This window comes from Haliotis asinina, chromosome 2 (assembly GCF_037392515.1).
Source record: "Haliotis asinina isolate JCU_RB_2024 chromosome 2, JCU_Hal_asi_v2, whole genome shotgun sequence".
Classification (NCBI taxonomy): Eukaryota; Metazoa; Mollusca; class Gastropoda; order Lepetellida; family Haliotidae; genus Haliotis; species Haliotis asinina.
In genome coordinates, this window is record NC_090281.1 from 93,111,253 (window position 1) to 93,126,252 (window position 15,000).

The following is a 15,000-nucleotide window of genomic DNA, read 5'->3' on the forward strand; positions in this document are numbered from 1 at the left end:
AGTAGCAGATGGGTCCAGGATTTCAAGCAGTGTGCATAGATATGTTATTCACATATAGGATACATTGAAAGTAGCAGATGAGTCCAGGATTTCAAGCAGTGTGCATAGATATGTTATTCACATATAGGATACATTGAAAGTAGCAGATGAGTCCAGGATTTCAAGCAGTGTGCATAGATATGTTATTCACATATAGGATACATTGAAAGTAGCAGATGAGTCCAGGATTTCAAGCAGTGTGCATAGATATGTTATTCACATATAGGATACATTGAAAGTAGCAGATGAGTCCAGGATTTCAAGCAGTGTGCATAGATATGTTATTCACATATAGGATACATTGAAAGTAGCAGATGAGTCCAGGATTTCAAGCAGTGTGCATAGATATGTTATTCACATATAGGATACATTGAAAGTAGCAGATGAGTCCAGGATTTCAAGCAGTGTGCATAGATATGTTATTCACATATAGGATACATTGAAAGTAGCAGATGAGTCCAGGATTTCAAGCAGTGTGCATAGATATGTTATTCACATATAGGATACATTGAAAGTAGCAGATGAGTCCAGGATTTCAAGCAGTGTGCATAGATATGTTATTCACATATAGGATACATTGAAAGTAGCAGATGAGTCCAGGATTTCAAGCAGTGTGCATAGATATGTTATTCACATATAGGATACATTGAAAGTAGCAGATGAGTCCAGGATTTCAAGCAGTGTGCATAGATATGTTATTCACATATAGGATACATTGAAAGTAGCAGATGAGTCCAGGATTTCAAGCAGTGTGCATAGATATGTTATTCACATATAGGATACATTGAAAGTAGCAGAAAAGCGCTTAGTCAGTCAGAAAGCGACATTTGTATGTGAGGTAAGGCATGAAGGAGAGCCACCAGCTAATGTGGAGTCCTTAGTCTGATCATGGTGAAGACTAATGAAGACTGAGGACGTTTCCTGCTTTTTAAGGGTTTTAACTTTTCATAATGTGACACTCAGTTACTATGAATCAAATTATGTATATTGTGAGGAATAGTTTGTCAGCTGTTGTCAAGTACCGTAAGTCTTGGTAAACCTTAGGGATAGCCCCAGCTCTCCACCCACGCTGACTTGGAGTAACAGTGGTGGCAAAAGGCCTGATAACTGCCCACAATTACCTGTCAGTCAGTTGAGAGTTTTGGTGACACTGGGATCACATTTTGGTGTGAAAGTAAACAAAAGAAGCCCATGGCAGTCATTATGATGATGCCAACCATTTGGTATTTCTGATTATTTCATTTTGCTGCCCTGTGGTATTCCCAGTTGAATATCCTCAACTTACACCTTTGGAAATATAGCATCACACAGGAGAGTTTTCTTGGTAAGAGAGCAATACAAACCTTCTCGTGCCTCCAGATGACTTTATGCTTTTAGCAAGATTGTTGTAACAGCATTAATGGACAGTGGGATCAGAGTTGTTTTAGTTATGCGTAACACAAACAGGGAAGAGCAAAGATAATGAAACATCTGCCGCTTATGCTTCAAGGAACTACAAACCTGTGGCAAATTCACAACACAAACAACCAGAATCATTGGTCACATCTCCCTCGGAAGTTTAATTGAAGAAACAAGATTATGCAGAGGATCTGGACAGTGCCGGTTGTCCAAAAATGCACTGACCTGACATGGAAATCTGTTATTGGAAATAGAGCCCATGTGTCATGAGGGGGGTTCTCAGGTCCTCTGTGTATTAGTCCAGGGATATTAATGTAGTGAATGTTTAAATAATACATGGACCATGGCATATTATCAGCTCTCAGATTACATACTAATGTATTAATTGATATCTCTTGTGGAAAGGTTGTCGCCATGGATCTGATGCAACGCACACACATACAAGGGCTTGAATTTATAAATTTGACAGGCTTTGAATGTAACTCATCAGGCTGAAAGACTGACTGTGTGGATAATATCAGAATCTTGCCATTGCTGACTGAGGATAAATACAGTAATGAATTAATAATGTCCATAGAGTTATTTACTCATACTCTCAAAAGACACCAAGCATTTGCCATCTACAGCTTAGTGATTGGCTAGTGGAACTTTTGTCAAGGGACTCAGTTGTTTATTTTGCTTAGTGAATTGTTCAATGGTGTCCTTTTACTTTTAATGGACTGTTAAGCCGTAATATTCTAGCCAATCCATCTTTGTATTAAAGGCTTAATTGTGTCAGTGTTGTGGGACCCTTAGGGTCCTCTTGTGCTGAACTGTTGTAACGTAATGGCTTGTTACCTTAGCTGAAGGGGATTTCATAGGTTTAGTGTTTATGGGGATATTTATTAAATATTTGTTGCCTTCATGGTGATGGCTATCATTCATGAGATGTTCCTTCTGGACAATAACACTGGTCATTTTCATCAACTGCATCAGTCAAATTGTAGGACTGCAAAAATGAATATGTCTGAGACAAGATGTTTTCTTTCTACATTAGGTTGTATATATGTTTGAATGTGTTGGAAACTCATAGTTATTGTAAGCTGAAAATCTACACTGTTGAAAAGCACCACATGAATAGCACAGTCTTTCAAAATTGTGCATTTTTGTCGGGTTCTTTGGTCTTCTGGGGAACTAAATTTTGGGTCCAGCTGTAGTCTTGAAAAGAGATCACTTGAATAAAGCACCACAATTTCCTCTATTTCTGTATAAATTGTGAGAATGGGTTGTCTTATGGACACACTCCTACCATGGATATGCTGGTGATGGGTTTGAAACGTACTTATCAAGTGATTGTTCGTTATTTTGCTGACACTGAAGGACCACTAATCAGCAGAGTCAGAAGTTGAGCCCTGGTTTTAAATGTTTTTGAAACTGTTTTCCTGGTGGCAAGTCTAATGGTTGTTGGCTTGAGGAATCACCATTCACGACTTGATGATCAAGTATGCAGAGGTAAAAAATCATACAAATTCCAAACTCACAGACACATGTGCTGGAAACATTGCATCATGACCCTGGTTTGCAAACACTCAAAGAATGCTTTCAGAGCATCCATTCCTTTCTGATAAAGAAGCTTACATTCTAAGTGTGATGGTTGTGGAACTGCTCCTACATGATGGTGTGTCTGAGCAGAGTATGACTGTGGTGGGGAGGACAACAGCAGGGATTAATAAGGCAGTTATAGTGAATGAGATTTATGATGTAATTCATTGCTCTAAGATAGTTGTACAAGTATAGGCAACACAGATTGATTTGTGCATGTCAGGAAGGCTCGCCAACGCCCAACAGCCACATGACAAAAGGGACACAGATCAAGCAATGTTTCTGGCATAGGATCTATTTCTACCTGTTTACTTTGAGGTTCGCAAGGATCAAACGAAGCTGAAAGTGTGTTATGTCATCATCTGTTGCCTTGTCTAACAAGATGATGCCAGGTAAGCTTCTACTGCATGGAAAACAAAAAACTGAGGCTTGATTTGTCAAAACGTATATCCGTGCCATCATTGTGATAGATTGATTATGAATGATGCTTTTCTAGGAGCTGGTATTTATTTGGGGCTATTTGCTATTATGTTCTTAGAAAATCCAGCTTGTAACTTAGGAAGTGATGGTGTGTGTGGTACTCTAAAGTGCCAGTTGTTGCTCATGGTATTAATCCTGGGTTAAATTGTCAGGATTTTATCATTTACAGACTGTCATTAAATGGCTATTAATATTGATATACATGTTCATATCAAAAATAGAAAAAAGTCTTTGATAGAATTGAGTAGAAGCAAATAAATAATCAAATTGGGGTGAAGCAAAATATATTTTCTTTGTAAGCTGTTGTCATGGTAACTGTAGTTACAGCAACAGCAGCTGATATGTGATACAATATATGATCCCAGAGGCCGTTCAATAAACCTGAACAAATCATGTCTTTATGCTCTTTGTCACATTGTATCAATATTTAGACTGATATAAAGGACATCCATAGCTTTCAAGTCAATTTCCTCTAGACAATCCAGTTGGTTACTTCTCTTTGAAAGTATATTTCATTATCGGTGTATATATCTAGCCATTCAATCAGTGCCAGTTGCTGTACAATAAGTGAGATGGGATCCCTATCTCCGTATCATGGCCATCATTTAATCGTTCGGAATCCAGAACCCGCAATTAGAGAATTAATCACTGTCCATATCACAATGTCCACCCAGGAACTAACCATCTCCATGTGCTATTACAGCTGATATGCTAAAGCACTTACTTGATAAATGCATTTACTTGATTGATGTTGGAGAAAGTTTGGCAGACTCGGACTGCTGGTCATGCCTAATGCAGAAATGGATGGATTTGTGCATTATTTCAACACGCGTAGCGATGCCGGAATCGCATATTGCACGAGGACAAGATCATATTTCTCAGGTTGTATATTTTATACCAAGGGATATACAATACATGAAAATCAATATGTGGATGGAGAAAAAGAGCCAGTACACTGTATGGGGATAGTTTAACTACATTTTTGTAGTGGGAATCCAGCATTGCTTCTCTTGTAAATATGCATTATGTTACGTAATAATTGTAGATCAAGTGTGAGAAGGTTTATTGTGGGTAGGTTGTGTGGAACTTTATGAACTGGTGTGATGCAATAATGGGTTTTAGTCTCAAGCGGATCAGTTCGTTTAATTACAGAGTAAAGCTCTGCTTGGTGTCTGGTTAGATAAAAAAAAGTGGGTGATAAATACCCATGGTGGGACCAATTCAACATGGCTGCCAAATCTCGGTAGGTGTCCTTGATGTGCAAGGTCGCTGCTGTGTTGATGTTTCATTGCATGGAATGGACATTACATGCCAGTCTGACATAAAAAGATTGGAAACAGCATGGTCTTTGTTTATATAGATATCAAAGAGACATCAAAGAAGAAGTGAAGAACGTGCAGATCACCTGATTATAGGAGAAAAATAATAGTAATACCTAGAATTACAATTGTTTTGAAAAAGAATTGATTCTTTAGGAATATGAGTTTTTTTGCTTTATGATCTTGAGTTGACTGGAAATGATATCTTATGAGTAAAACATAGGGGTCTTGTTATATAGGAAAAATGATCCCATACAGTTGACAGAATAGGTTAGATTTGGCATTTGTCATGGGATATTCAGAGTTGTTGTTTTCCATGCCAGTTGTACAGGGTGGATGTTTGGATCTGTTTTGTAAATGCCAAAGAGAAATAAAGGTATATATATTTCACTGTGTAGAGCTGTGGAGAATTGAAACCATCTGACAGATCAAACAGTTTAAATTTTAATGCACTTTCTCACTCAAATTGTTAATACCTTTCATTTAGCAAAATATTATTGTTGTGAAATGTTTGACTCTCAGATGCTTTAATTATGTACCTTAAGAAATCTGATAAGCAGAAATAAAATGTTGTGTGTTTGATATGTCAATCTACTGTTTAAAAGAAACGTCCCCCATTCACATACGTTATGTACATGAGGACTTCAATAACAGGATTATGGTGCTGTAATAGACAGACGTAACAGTAAACTACCAATAAACAAGAACTGACGAAGTAAAATACATGAAATGAGTTACATGGTGTTAAGAGGTAAATGTAGATGAAAATATAAAATGAATACACGTTTTTGTGTTTTATTAGATCTCACCAAAAGCTGAAGAAGGTGCACATGCAGGTTTTGGAGTTGCTTTTCCAACAATCCTTTTTTAAGTTCAGTAAATTAGAAATATGTGTGATAATGATCATGCTGTCTTTTTTTCTCTAGCCCAAATTGTTTCACTGATGAAAGATATATATATATCTTTGGCAAGAACACAAAAGAACTATTTCAGTTTGTATTTCATTTTATTTTTCAATGTCAGGTTGAACTGCCACCATTCTCCAGAACACAGGTGTGAAGTAATAACCTATCAAGTGGCAGGCTGAAATTCTTTTTGTTATTTGGAGTTCTATCTAGGTGTGTTACTAAGTAAATCAATTTAAATGTATAAGAAACTGCAATATATCAAGTTAGACAAAAGAACTATTTTGCTCACAAGATTTGTAAATTCTTAAATGTCAGTCTCCGCCCTTTAAAGTGTTAGCTAAGTTTAACCATATTTTGTTGTCCAGGGAGACAAAAGGAATGGTCACACGTGAAACACTTATTCTTGTCTTCTGGAACCAAAGTGCTATGCATCAATAATGGATATTGTTGAATTACCATAAATTTAAACATTACATTTGCACAGAACAGAAAGAGGCGGTATTTTGAAAATTTGCATTTGAATTTTCAAATTGAAAATCTCTGTGGCCATTTTTCAACGCACATGGGCTCCAGTACTGTTCCAGTCCTTCTTTGATTAATAGCAAGCATTTGATGAAATGTGATGACATGACATACTCGTGTAGAACTGGCCTGGTCTTCAGAAGTAAAACTGAATACTGGATATAACATCCAGGAAATAGTGATTCAATATTTTCAGGAATTTATCTTGAAAAGTGTAGACGTACAGTAAGTATTGTTCAGGAGAATTCTGAGTTTTCAGTAATTAGGTAGTCACATTTGATGTGTGAATCCATGTGTGGATGCAACAAAATATTACCTGTTTACACATGATACAGGTCATTGTATGTATGCATCATGATTCATATTGACAGTATACAGTATTGCAATAAACATCAGTGTGATACAGTATCTTCTTTGGGACTGCATCCTTGTTTGATTTCAGTTTGAAAATTAGTGACATGATTGTTCTGCTTGAATCTGATTTGTTCACTGTCAATTTTACAGGTTTATGATTTTACTTTGGTTGGTGTTGGGGGAGTGGATGAATAGTGATAATTCTTTAATACTCTTTGGTTGTAGAAACAATTGGCATTCTCTGTGGAATATGGTAAAAATGCTACATGGCTGTTAGAGACAGTATTGGAACTTAACCGTAAATGAATCTTCTGACGTGATATCTCCTTATAGGCTATTGATGGTGTGAACAGTTCACTACGAGAACTTAATTGACATTTTCTAGAATTTAGATTGAACACAAATATGTGATATAAAGTTGGATAAAAGCATTGAATTGTGAAAGGTTAACATTAGCCCAGTGGTAAGTGTGTTTGCTTTGTGGTCCAAGTTTGATTCCTGAACGAGTACAACCTGTACACATGGATGGTCATGTCTGTATATGCTTTTCCATAAAACATTTACCTTCACATTCATGCACTAATTCTTTCAAATTGTCACTAACACATTCAAGCAATGATTGTTTAATGATTTGAATTTATTTGATATCAGTTGTGTACTTTCAGATAACATTGTTTAGGTCATATTGATTCTGAATCATAAATCCTTCCAGACAGATAAAATTCATATTGATCATATCAAGACAATTCTGGCAATTGTATTTTGCCATGCAATGCATTATTATAAATAATGTGTTTCAGTTTATGCTGATACAATCTCTGTATCATAAACAAGTGTCAGTGATAATTTCATCAAGTACAATCCATGGGCTTGAATTCCTACTTTGTGATGGTGCTTGATTACACTTATCATCCATAATCATATCAATGTATCATTACTGGAACAACGATGACACAAATGTTTCCTGACAGACATATGATTATGTGTTTTACCACTTATCATAGCTCGTAATGCCACAAATAATGCTTTGTGGATCAAGACACACATTATCTTCATGGAAGGCTTGGGTGGCTTAGTGGTGTAGGAACTCACTGTAAGTCCCATTGTCAGTGGGGTCTGCAGGCTGTGGGTTTGAATCCAAAAGCTGGCCAGATAGCTACGTGTGGAGTAGTGAGGCTGTGCGACTGGCAGATTGTGTGTTATTTAACTGTCATGGTGTGGATTATTCCCTGTGATTTGTGTCTCTGATTTGGCCAGACAGGACACCATGATGAGAGTGAGCTGGTCCTTCGTGTGACAGGCATTGTACTCAGCACCATTGTCCTTTGTGGTCAGGCCAACATGTCGGATATGGAGGACTTGGTGCCTCCTCAAAACTAAGCTCCTTTATAACACTGATATAATTTTGTGTTTCCCCTTTGCTCGCTCACTCTTTCAATGACTCAGTCAGTCACTCAGTGAAAGCTACCTAAAAAGCTTCACACTCCCTCACCCACTCCCTGTGAAAATCACTCACTCACTACTCAACTACTCATAAACTTGCTCAGAGACACAAACCTCTATCTCTGAAACTCCCTCACCACTTCTATGGGTCATTCTGTCAGGCTGATCTGCCATCCACCAATGTGTTGGTCCCTAGGCTTGTAACAACACCATGTTGCTGTATGTGTGTCTCAATCTCTAACACCATAATAATTCAGAATGAAAATGGGTCACAAGAGAATTAATTCCTCAGAATCTCTAATCCGATATTTCCTTATCAGCTTTCACATCCAAGATATCTTGTTGAACTCACAGAATTTGTCGGTCTTGTTGTTTTCTCAGTGTATAACTGATGGAATAACTGTATGTAAATGGATGTGTGCGTTCTGATTCAGACTCGTTAAAATTCCTTCCCAAACTTTATTCCCGGTCTAAGCCTATAGGTGCATTGATCTGCCATTGCTATGATATGATCTAGATATTGAAACTAGTTTTTTGATGACAGTTTTTATGATTGGTTCTAGGAGAGCTATGCTGTTATTTCATGCCGTCAGTAGTTGCCGATTTTGATATTGATCACATGACGTGGGGATAATGATGGGTTATTTATATCATAGTTGTTGCCTCGTCATTCCGAGAGATATTGCCGCAGGGACATGTGCTGTTTAAAATGAACAGTTTGAGCATAAGAGGCTGTCTTTTTCTGTGTGTGACAGGAATTCAGAAAAGATATGATCCATTGTCTTTTTTTATGTCTGATAGGCCACATCAGTGTTTGGCGTACATTATGTTGCTCTTACAGTGAAACTTTAGTCATTACCCCAGTGAGTTCACTATTTGCCTGTTGTGCATATGACCATCTTAGGCTGCTCAACCAGATTGTTGATGAATTCTTACATGAAACTAATAATCAACCAGACCATGGTTCTTCCAGTGGCTAGTTTTCCACAGCTGCCAGCTCTTATGACAGCCATCTTTGTGGACTGCTGGGTATTTTGTTGTAAAACAGTTTCTTCTGGGCCATATAACTTGTTGTGTCTTGGGCAACTAGGGTGGATATTGGGGTCATGATGGCTGTTCATAAAGGATAGATGGATGGGCAATGATGATCACAAGCAAGGCTTGATGTCACACCCTGAGTACAGACATGGCTAGATGGTCACACCCTGCATACAGGCATGGCTAGATGGCCACACCCTGCTTACAGGCATGGCTAGATGGCCACACCCTGCATACAGGCATGGCTAGATGGTCACACCCTGCATACAGGCATGGCTAGATGGTCACACCCTGCTTACAGACATGGCTAGATGGTCACACCCTGCATACAGGCATGGCTAGATGGTCACACCCTGCTTACAGGCATGGCTAGATGGTCACACCCCCAGCAGACAAGGCTAGTTGGTCTCACCCACACTGATTCACATTAGCTCTCACTGAAGACATTTCTCCCACATATACAAACCACTGTGGTTTGACACATAAAGAACCAAGACTTTTGGTTTTGTCCATATTTTCATTTTCAAGATGAAAATTCTGAATATTCAATGTTGTATATGAAACTGACAGCAGATAACAATTCTATTGCTCCCTGAAAACCTGTCCCAGTCTTTATGCCTCATAAATATGTGAAACCAAAAAAGAACTTTTGTATTATAGCATAAATCAATAATGCTGTGCATGTGTTGAATGCTCGAAAATGTATGGATATCATTTTCATTTGTTTTACAACAAAGATAGTTTTGCCATTTTAAAACCTCGCCATTTTTAAAACTGTTATCTTCAAAGCTGATACTGAAGGCAGAACAATGCTGAAGTCAGTTTTGCCTGCCACAAAACTTTGTTTGAAAGATGATCTTTGTTAATTTTTAAAAAAAACAAAAACATTAAAATTTAAGAGTTTTCCCACTCCCTAATAATCATAATTCAAATATTAATAATTTTCACTTTTAAATTTGATCGTCTGATAATGTTAAAATTTCTCATCTGCTGAACGATGTGCTCTGGGGTTTTAAAGTTGGTATGAAATTGATTCTAATTTGTATTTTTTATCACAATATTTTTAATGCTTTTTTAGAATTAAAAAAAATTATAATGGAAATTATCTCCCCAGTTAGGAAATAAACTATTATCTGAAACGTTGATGACACTTTTCAAAGTCAGTCAGCATGAAGATTGCTCAGAATCCCTATTAAAGCTGTAAACTTTCACTGCTAAAAATGAAAAACTTTAGCACCAAGAAATGCATTTTTCAAATTTCAAATTTCAAATTTCACAATTTTTGACTCATTTTCCAAACGTGTTAAATTTTGATGAGAACGTCAGTGTCAGATGTCCTTAAAAACAGCCAATCTTGATGCCCACAGATCCTGCAGTAAACTTTATACAAACATTTTCCTGGTCGGATTGTACAATCAATACGAAATGGTGCTATGGAACCAGTGTTGGAATCACTAGACTCTTGCTCCAGCCTGCTGCCAGGAAACTGGGAGTGGGGGCAGGTGAAGGCTTTAATTCCACTCCCTACCACCAGAGGGAGCCACAGGTCACAACTAATCAAAATTGTAATGTTGATTTTGGCCTGGTCAGTAGAGAGCAGCTTGGACTTAGCCCTGCGGGTGAGCTGAGAGAGGCTGGAACATTGCTGCTGCCATCACCATCGATGCTCACAGAGACTGCCCTGTGTTAGTTCTAATGTTTACTTACACTTAGTGTTCCGACAGTGTGATTAATTTTCATTATGTTAATTAGTGGCCTGCAATACATGAACACAACTTTGTTGATTTGTTTTGGCTTTACAGGTATGTGACTTGTCTGGATGTATCAGGCAAGGTGTTTGTTGGATAGATGAACACTTGAAGCGAATGGGGAAGGTGTCCATTGGGTAGATGGACACTAGGAGAATGCTTTTAGGGGCCGATAGGTCATTGTTTGTAAGTACTCATATGTGGGAATAATAATATTCTTGATCAGAAAAGATCCTCGAATAACTCATACAGGTTGTCTGTGTCAGTTCTGGCTTGCAGTGAGCGAGTATAGCTTAATGCTGCTTTTAGCAGTGTTCCAGCCATATCACGGCTGGTGACACCAGAAGTAGGCTTTTCACATTGTACCCATGTGGGGAATTGGATCGGGATCTTAAACCACCAGGCTACCTCACCCCCTTTCTGGCTTAGAGTAAGACCCTAGTAGCTTGTGCTGGCTGTTATGGGTGGTTAAGTGTTTGGGATTGTCAGACTGTATGATGCGATGCTGTGTGTCTTCCTAACCCAGCATCAGGGAAAGTTACTCATGACATCAGTCACCAGACAGATGGATGGATACAGTCTATGTAAGTGTTGAGAAATGAATAAACTGACAAGTATCAAGTAGAACTATTTACAGAAGGTAGTAGATGCTGGAAACTGGACAGAATACTGCAGCATGGACAAATGAAGAGATACATTGTCTGAAATATCAGTGTCAACAACAGGCTATATAGTATTGTATATCTAATGCTATCAAAGCCGCTAGTTGAAGGCGTATGTTACACATGTAAACATGATCCATTCTCATTGGTTCCTGAGGTAATTAATACAAGCGTATGTGATTTGAATGGAATTTTTAGTATATAATCAATGTCTTGGTGAATGTTAAATGCCTATAAACCCAGGTTGATGGTTGTGTGATTTTCAACCGTATGGAAATTGGGAAGAGATGTGCAAGGCTGAGTTGATGTTGATATTGAAAATGCATGTTTAATGGACATAGAGGTGATACCAGGGATTCTGACTTGGCCGGGGAGGGGACATGTTTCTCCACAGTCATTGCTTACTCACCTTGAATGAAAAAAAGACATGATTAGCATAGAAACTGTCTTCAATATACAATGATGTCAATGTTGACAAGAGTTGTCTGTAGGTAGGTAGTCTTGCAGTCCATTGAACCACATATTATTTTCTCTACTGCCTGACTTATCTGCAGTGCTAAAGCCCTAAATGAAGTTTGTCTAGATTTCCACAGGTTCTTCTGATTCTCTGGTCTCCCGCGGGCTCCTTTTGAATATAGAGTATATTTGTTATACAATCAAAATATTCAGGGTCTAAGAACTAGTCTAGTGTGTAGGTTGTGAATCAGAACAGGCCACTGAAGAAGAAGAGGGTTTGGTAGTATGAGGGTCAGGCATTTGAAAATTGGACAGGTTTGGAGTGATCGAAAAAATTACCCTATAGAATAGGTTGTGAAAACAATTTGCCTCTTTTCCTATAGTGAAATTGAAATTGTGTCATAAGGAGCTTTTATTTAATTTCTTTTTATATTATACAAATTCAGTCGATATTTGCTAGGATTGCTAAGATGGAGTGAGAGACTATTGATCATTTTGTTTAAAAAATGCATGTCACAAAGCAAGGTAATCTCACTTCTGTATGAGTTCAGTATTGTTTTTCAGCAGTCTCAAATTCCCTATGTCATTTCTAACCTTTTCCCAGTCCACCTGTCCGTTCCATGACATTTCGGTATTATAGAGGAATGTCTGCGGCCTATATGATGTACATTATTGCAAGTGGCTTCAAGGGTCCTGGGAGCAAGACCCCACAAACGCCACACAGTCCAGTGACCCATGGGTTGCAATGAACCTTGACCTCTTGCCCCTGTGGGACCTGTACACTGTGCCTTACATCAGTGAGAGGGTCTGTCATGGATGGTTTTATGAAGTGCCTGGAAGTCTGCTGCATGCTCTCTCTCGTTGGCTCCTCTGATCAGTGGGCCTCGGCCGGCTGGTGTGTTGGGTTGGGAAATCATCAATAAGCCAGCAGTCAGTCGTGGAGTAAGGAGGTGGAAGCCTCTCGCTCGCTCAGTCTCTCGTTCTCCATTCGTGTTCTCTAGCGAGGAGGATCTAATCAATGGGAGAAGAAGCATGGTAGCGGAGGCTGTTGCTCTTCTGTCTGCAATGGATGCTTGTGGAAAATGCAGCGTTTGTGGATAAACAATAACTGTGCCAGACTTTGGAATATTCCCTACAAGGAGACATACTTGTATAGCAGCTGATGGATGTTCATGGTATGACTGCAACTGCTTGTGTTTTGATGGAGAATTGGTCGAGCTGATGCAGGTTGTGTATACTGGAATCACCAACACCAGGTGATGGGTCTGCTAATGTAACAGTAGAGGTACTTTTCATGGGATTCCTATTATTCTCCTGTGTGGAATCGGTTTCTGTACCTGGATGGACCTCTGTCCCTGACTGTAGGATTAGTGGTGATTATTGGCCATGCTGTAGGTATGTGAACACTTAGGTCAGTGGAGTTTCAAGGCAACATGCCAGGTCCCTCCCTGCTAGTCGTGGTAGTCTCTGTACCATCACTAGATCTCACACTAGATGAACACAGGTCTCTACTTAGCTCCCAAAATAGATATGCAACCTCAAATCAACTAACTGGTTTTGATCTACCATTTAGGACTGATGAGGTAACCTTAAAGATAAGTCCGTGTCCTAAGTTGAACTCAAAATATGTTTCAAAATGGTATGTGTATATATACATACATATAAATAGAATGTAAATTACTAAGTTAATTTTTTCCAGAAAAAAAAGTTTGGATATTTTAATATTACTACTACTACTAAAGCTGATACTATTGTTATTATTATTTTGATGTTATTTACTAGTACTGCTGCTGCTGCTACTACCACTACCACTCCCACTACCACTACCACTACCACTACCACTACCACTACCACTACCACCACTTCGACCACACTAGACCCGGGGCAGAATAGGTTTTCAGCAAGCCATGCTTGCCACGAAAGACGATTGTGTTTGTTGTAAGAGGCGACGAAGGGGATCAGGTGGTCAGACTGATTGAGATTGATGCTCATGCTGTTGATCACTGAATTGTCTTGTCCAGACAAACAGCTGTACAAACCGCCACCATATGTATAGCTGTAATATTGCTGAGTGCAGCATAAAACTATACTCTCTCACTTGGAGCACACAACTTCTCATTTTGTCATAAATATTTTTTGTAGGATTTTTATATTTTTTATTTTTTTATTTTATATATATATATTTTTTTTGTTAGTAGCAGTCATTCTCAGTCTTGACTTCCTTCTGTTGAGTCAATGCTGTGCCTAGCCTCGAAATACGTAGTGCTTATCACATGATTGGTTAGGGTCTTTGCCAAAATGTACAGCGGTATGTACTTCCTATGGTTTGTTTACCATCCTCAAATTCAGCATGCAAATGGTATCAATGCTAACCACATACCCTGCTCATAGCCATGTGCATTAGGCATAAGGTGGTAATGTACAGCTGACGCAGCTCAAGCCATCTCCACTCCAGGTCGCTGTGTCGCCCCACAGGAACACTGTGTTGGGAGGGCTTCCCTTTCACACATGGATTCAATGCCTAATAGCATGGCTAGTCCAATACAGACCTGTTTAGTCATATCCTTCAGAGACAGGTAGATTTACAGCTGTTTGTGTTTAGGTTTTGGTACCGGTGATTCATTAAGCTCACACTGAGATGGATTTTGTTGGTTATGGAATACCACCATGAATAATCATTGGTTTCTTCTGGGTCTGGTAGCCTAATTGAAAGGAATTTTGGTTTGGTTTGATCTTGGAAGAACATCAGTTGTAATTAGTCTCGAGGACATCAGTACAGTTGTTGAGTTTTATGGTATGAGTTAAAGGTGTTGTGTACAACAGCTGATTAGAGGGCTTTTGGTGCTGATGCTAGTGCATGTGACAAGTGTCGGATGCACACGCAGCACTGATGATAGGACATAGAACCAGTACCTATACAGATAGTAGCCTGTATTTGCATACAGATCAGAATTTATTTGTATTTTCCTAACACATTTTTGAGCCAAAGTGAATCAAACTGAAGCATGCATAGTTTTCTTTTTACAATAAAGGAGGAAAGGTTCTAGTAACA

At 38.5% G+C, this 15,000-nt stretch overlaps 1 protein-coding gene across 10 annotated transcripts in view; it reads left to right on the top strand.

Moving 5' to 3' along the window:
• Nucleotides 1–15,000, top strand: part of LOC137274609 (teneurin-m-like) — a 303,728-nt gene that overhangs the window by 163,356 nt on the left and 125,372 nt on the right. Inside the window, exon 1 of one of the 10 annotated variants that reach the window (XM_067807894.1) lies at nt 12,887–13,343. The exons of the other annotated variants lie outside the window; for them this stretch is intronic. The gene's annotated coding sequence lies outside the window, so the exon portion shown is untranslated. Of the gene's footprint in view, nt 1–12,886; nt 13,344–15,000 lie in introns of those variants that run through there. 10 annotated transcript variants of the gene reach the window in all.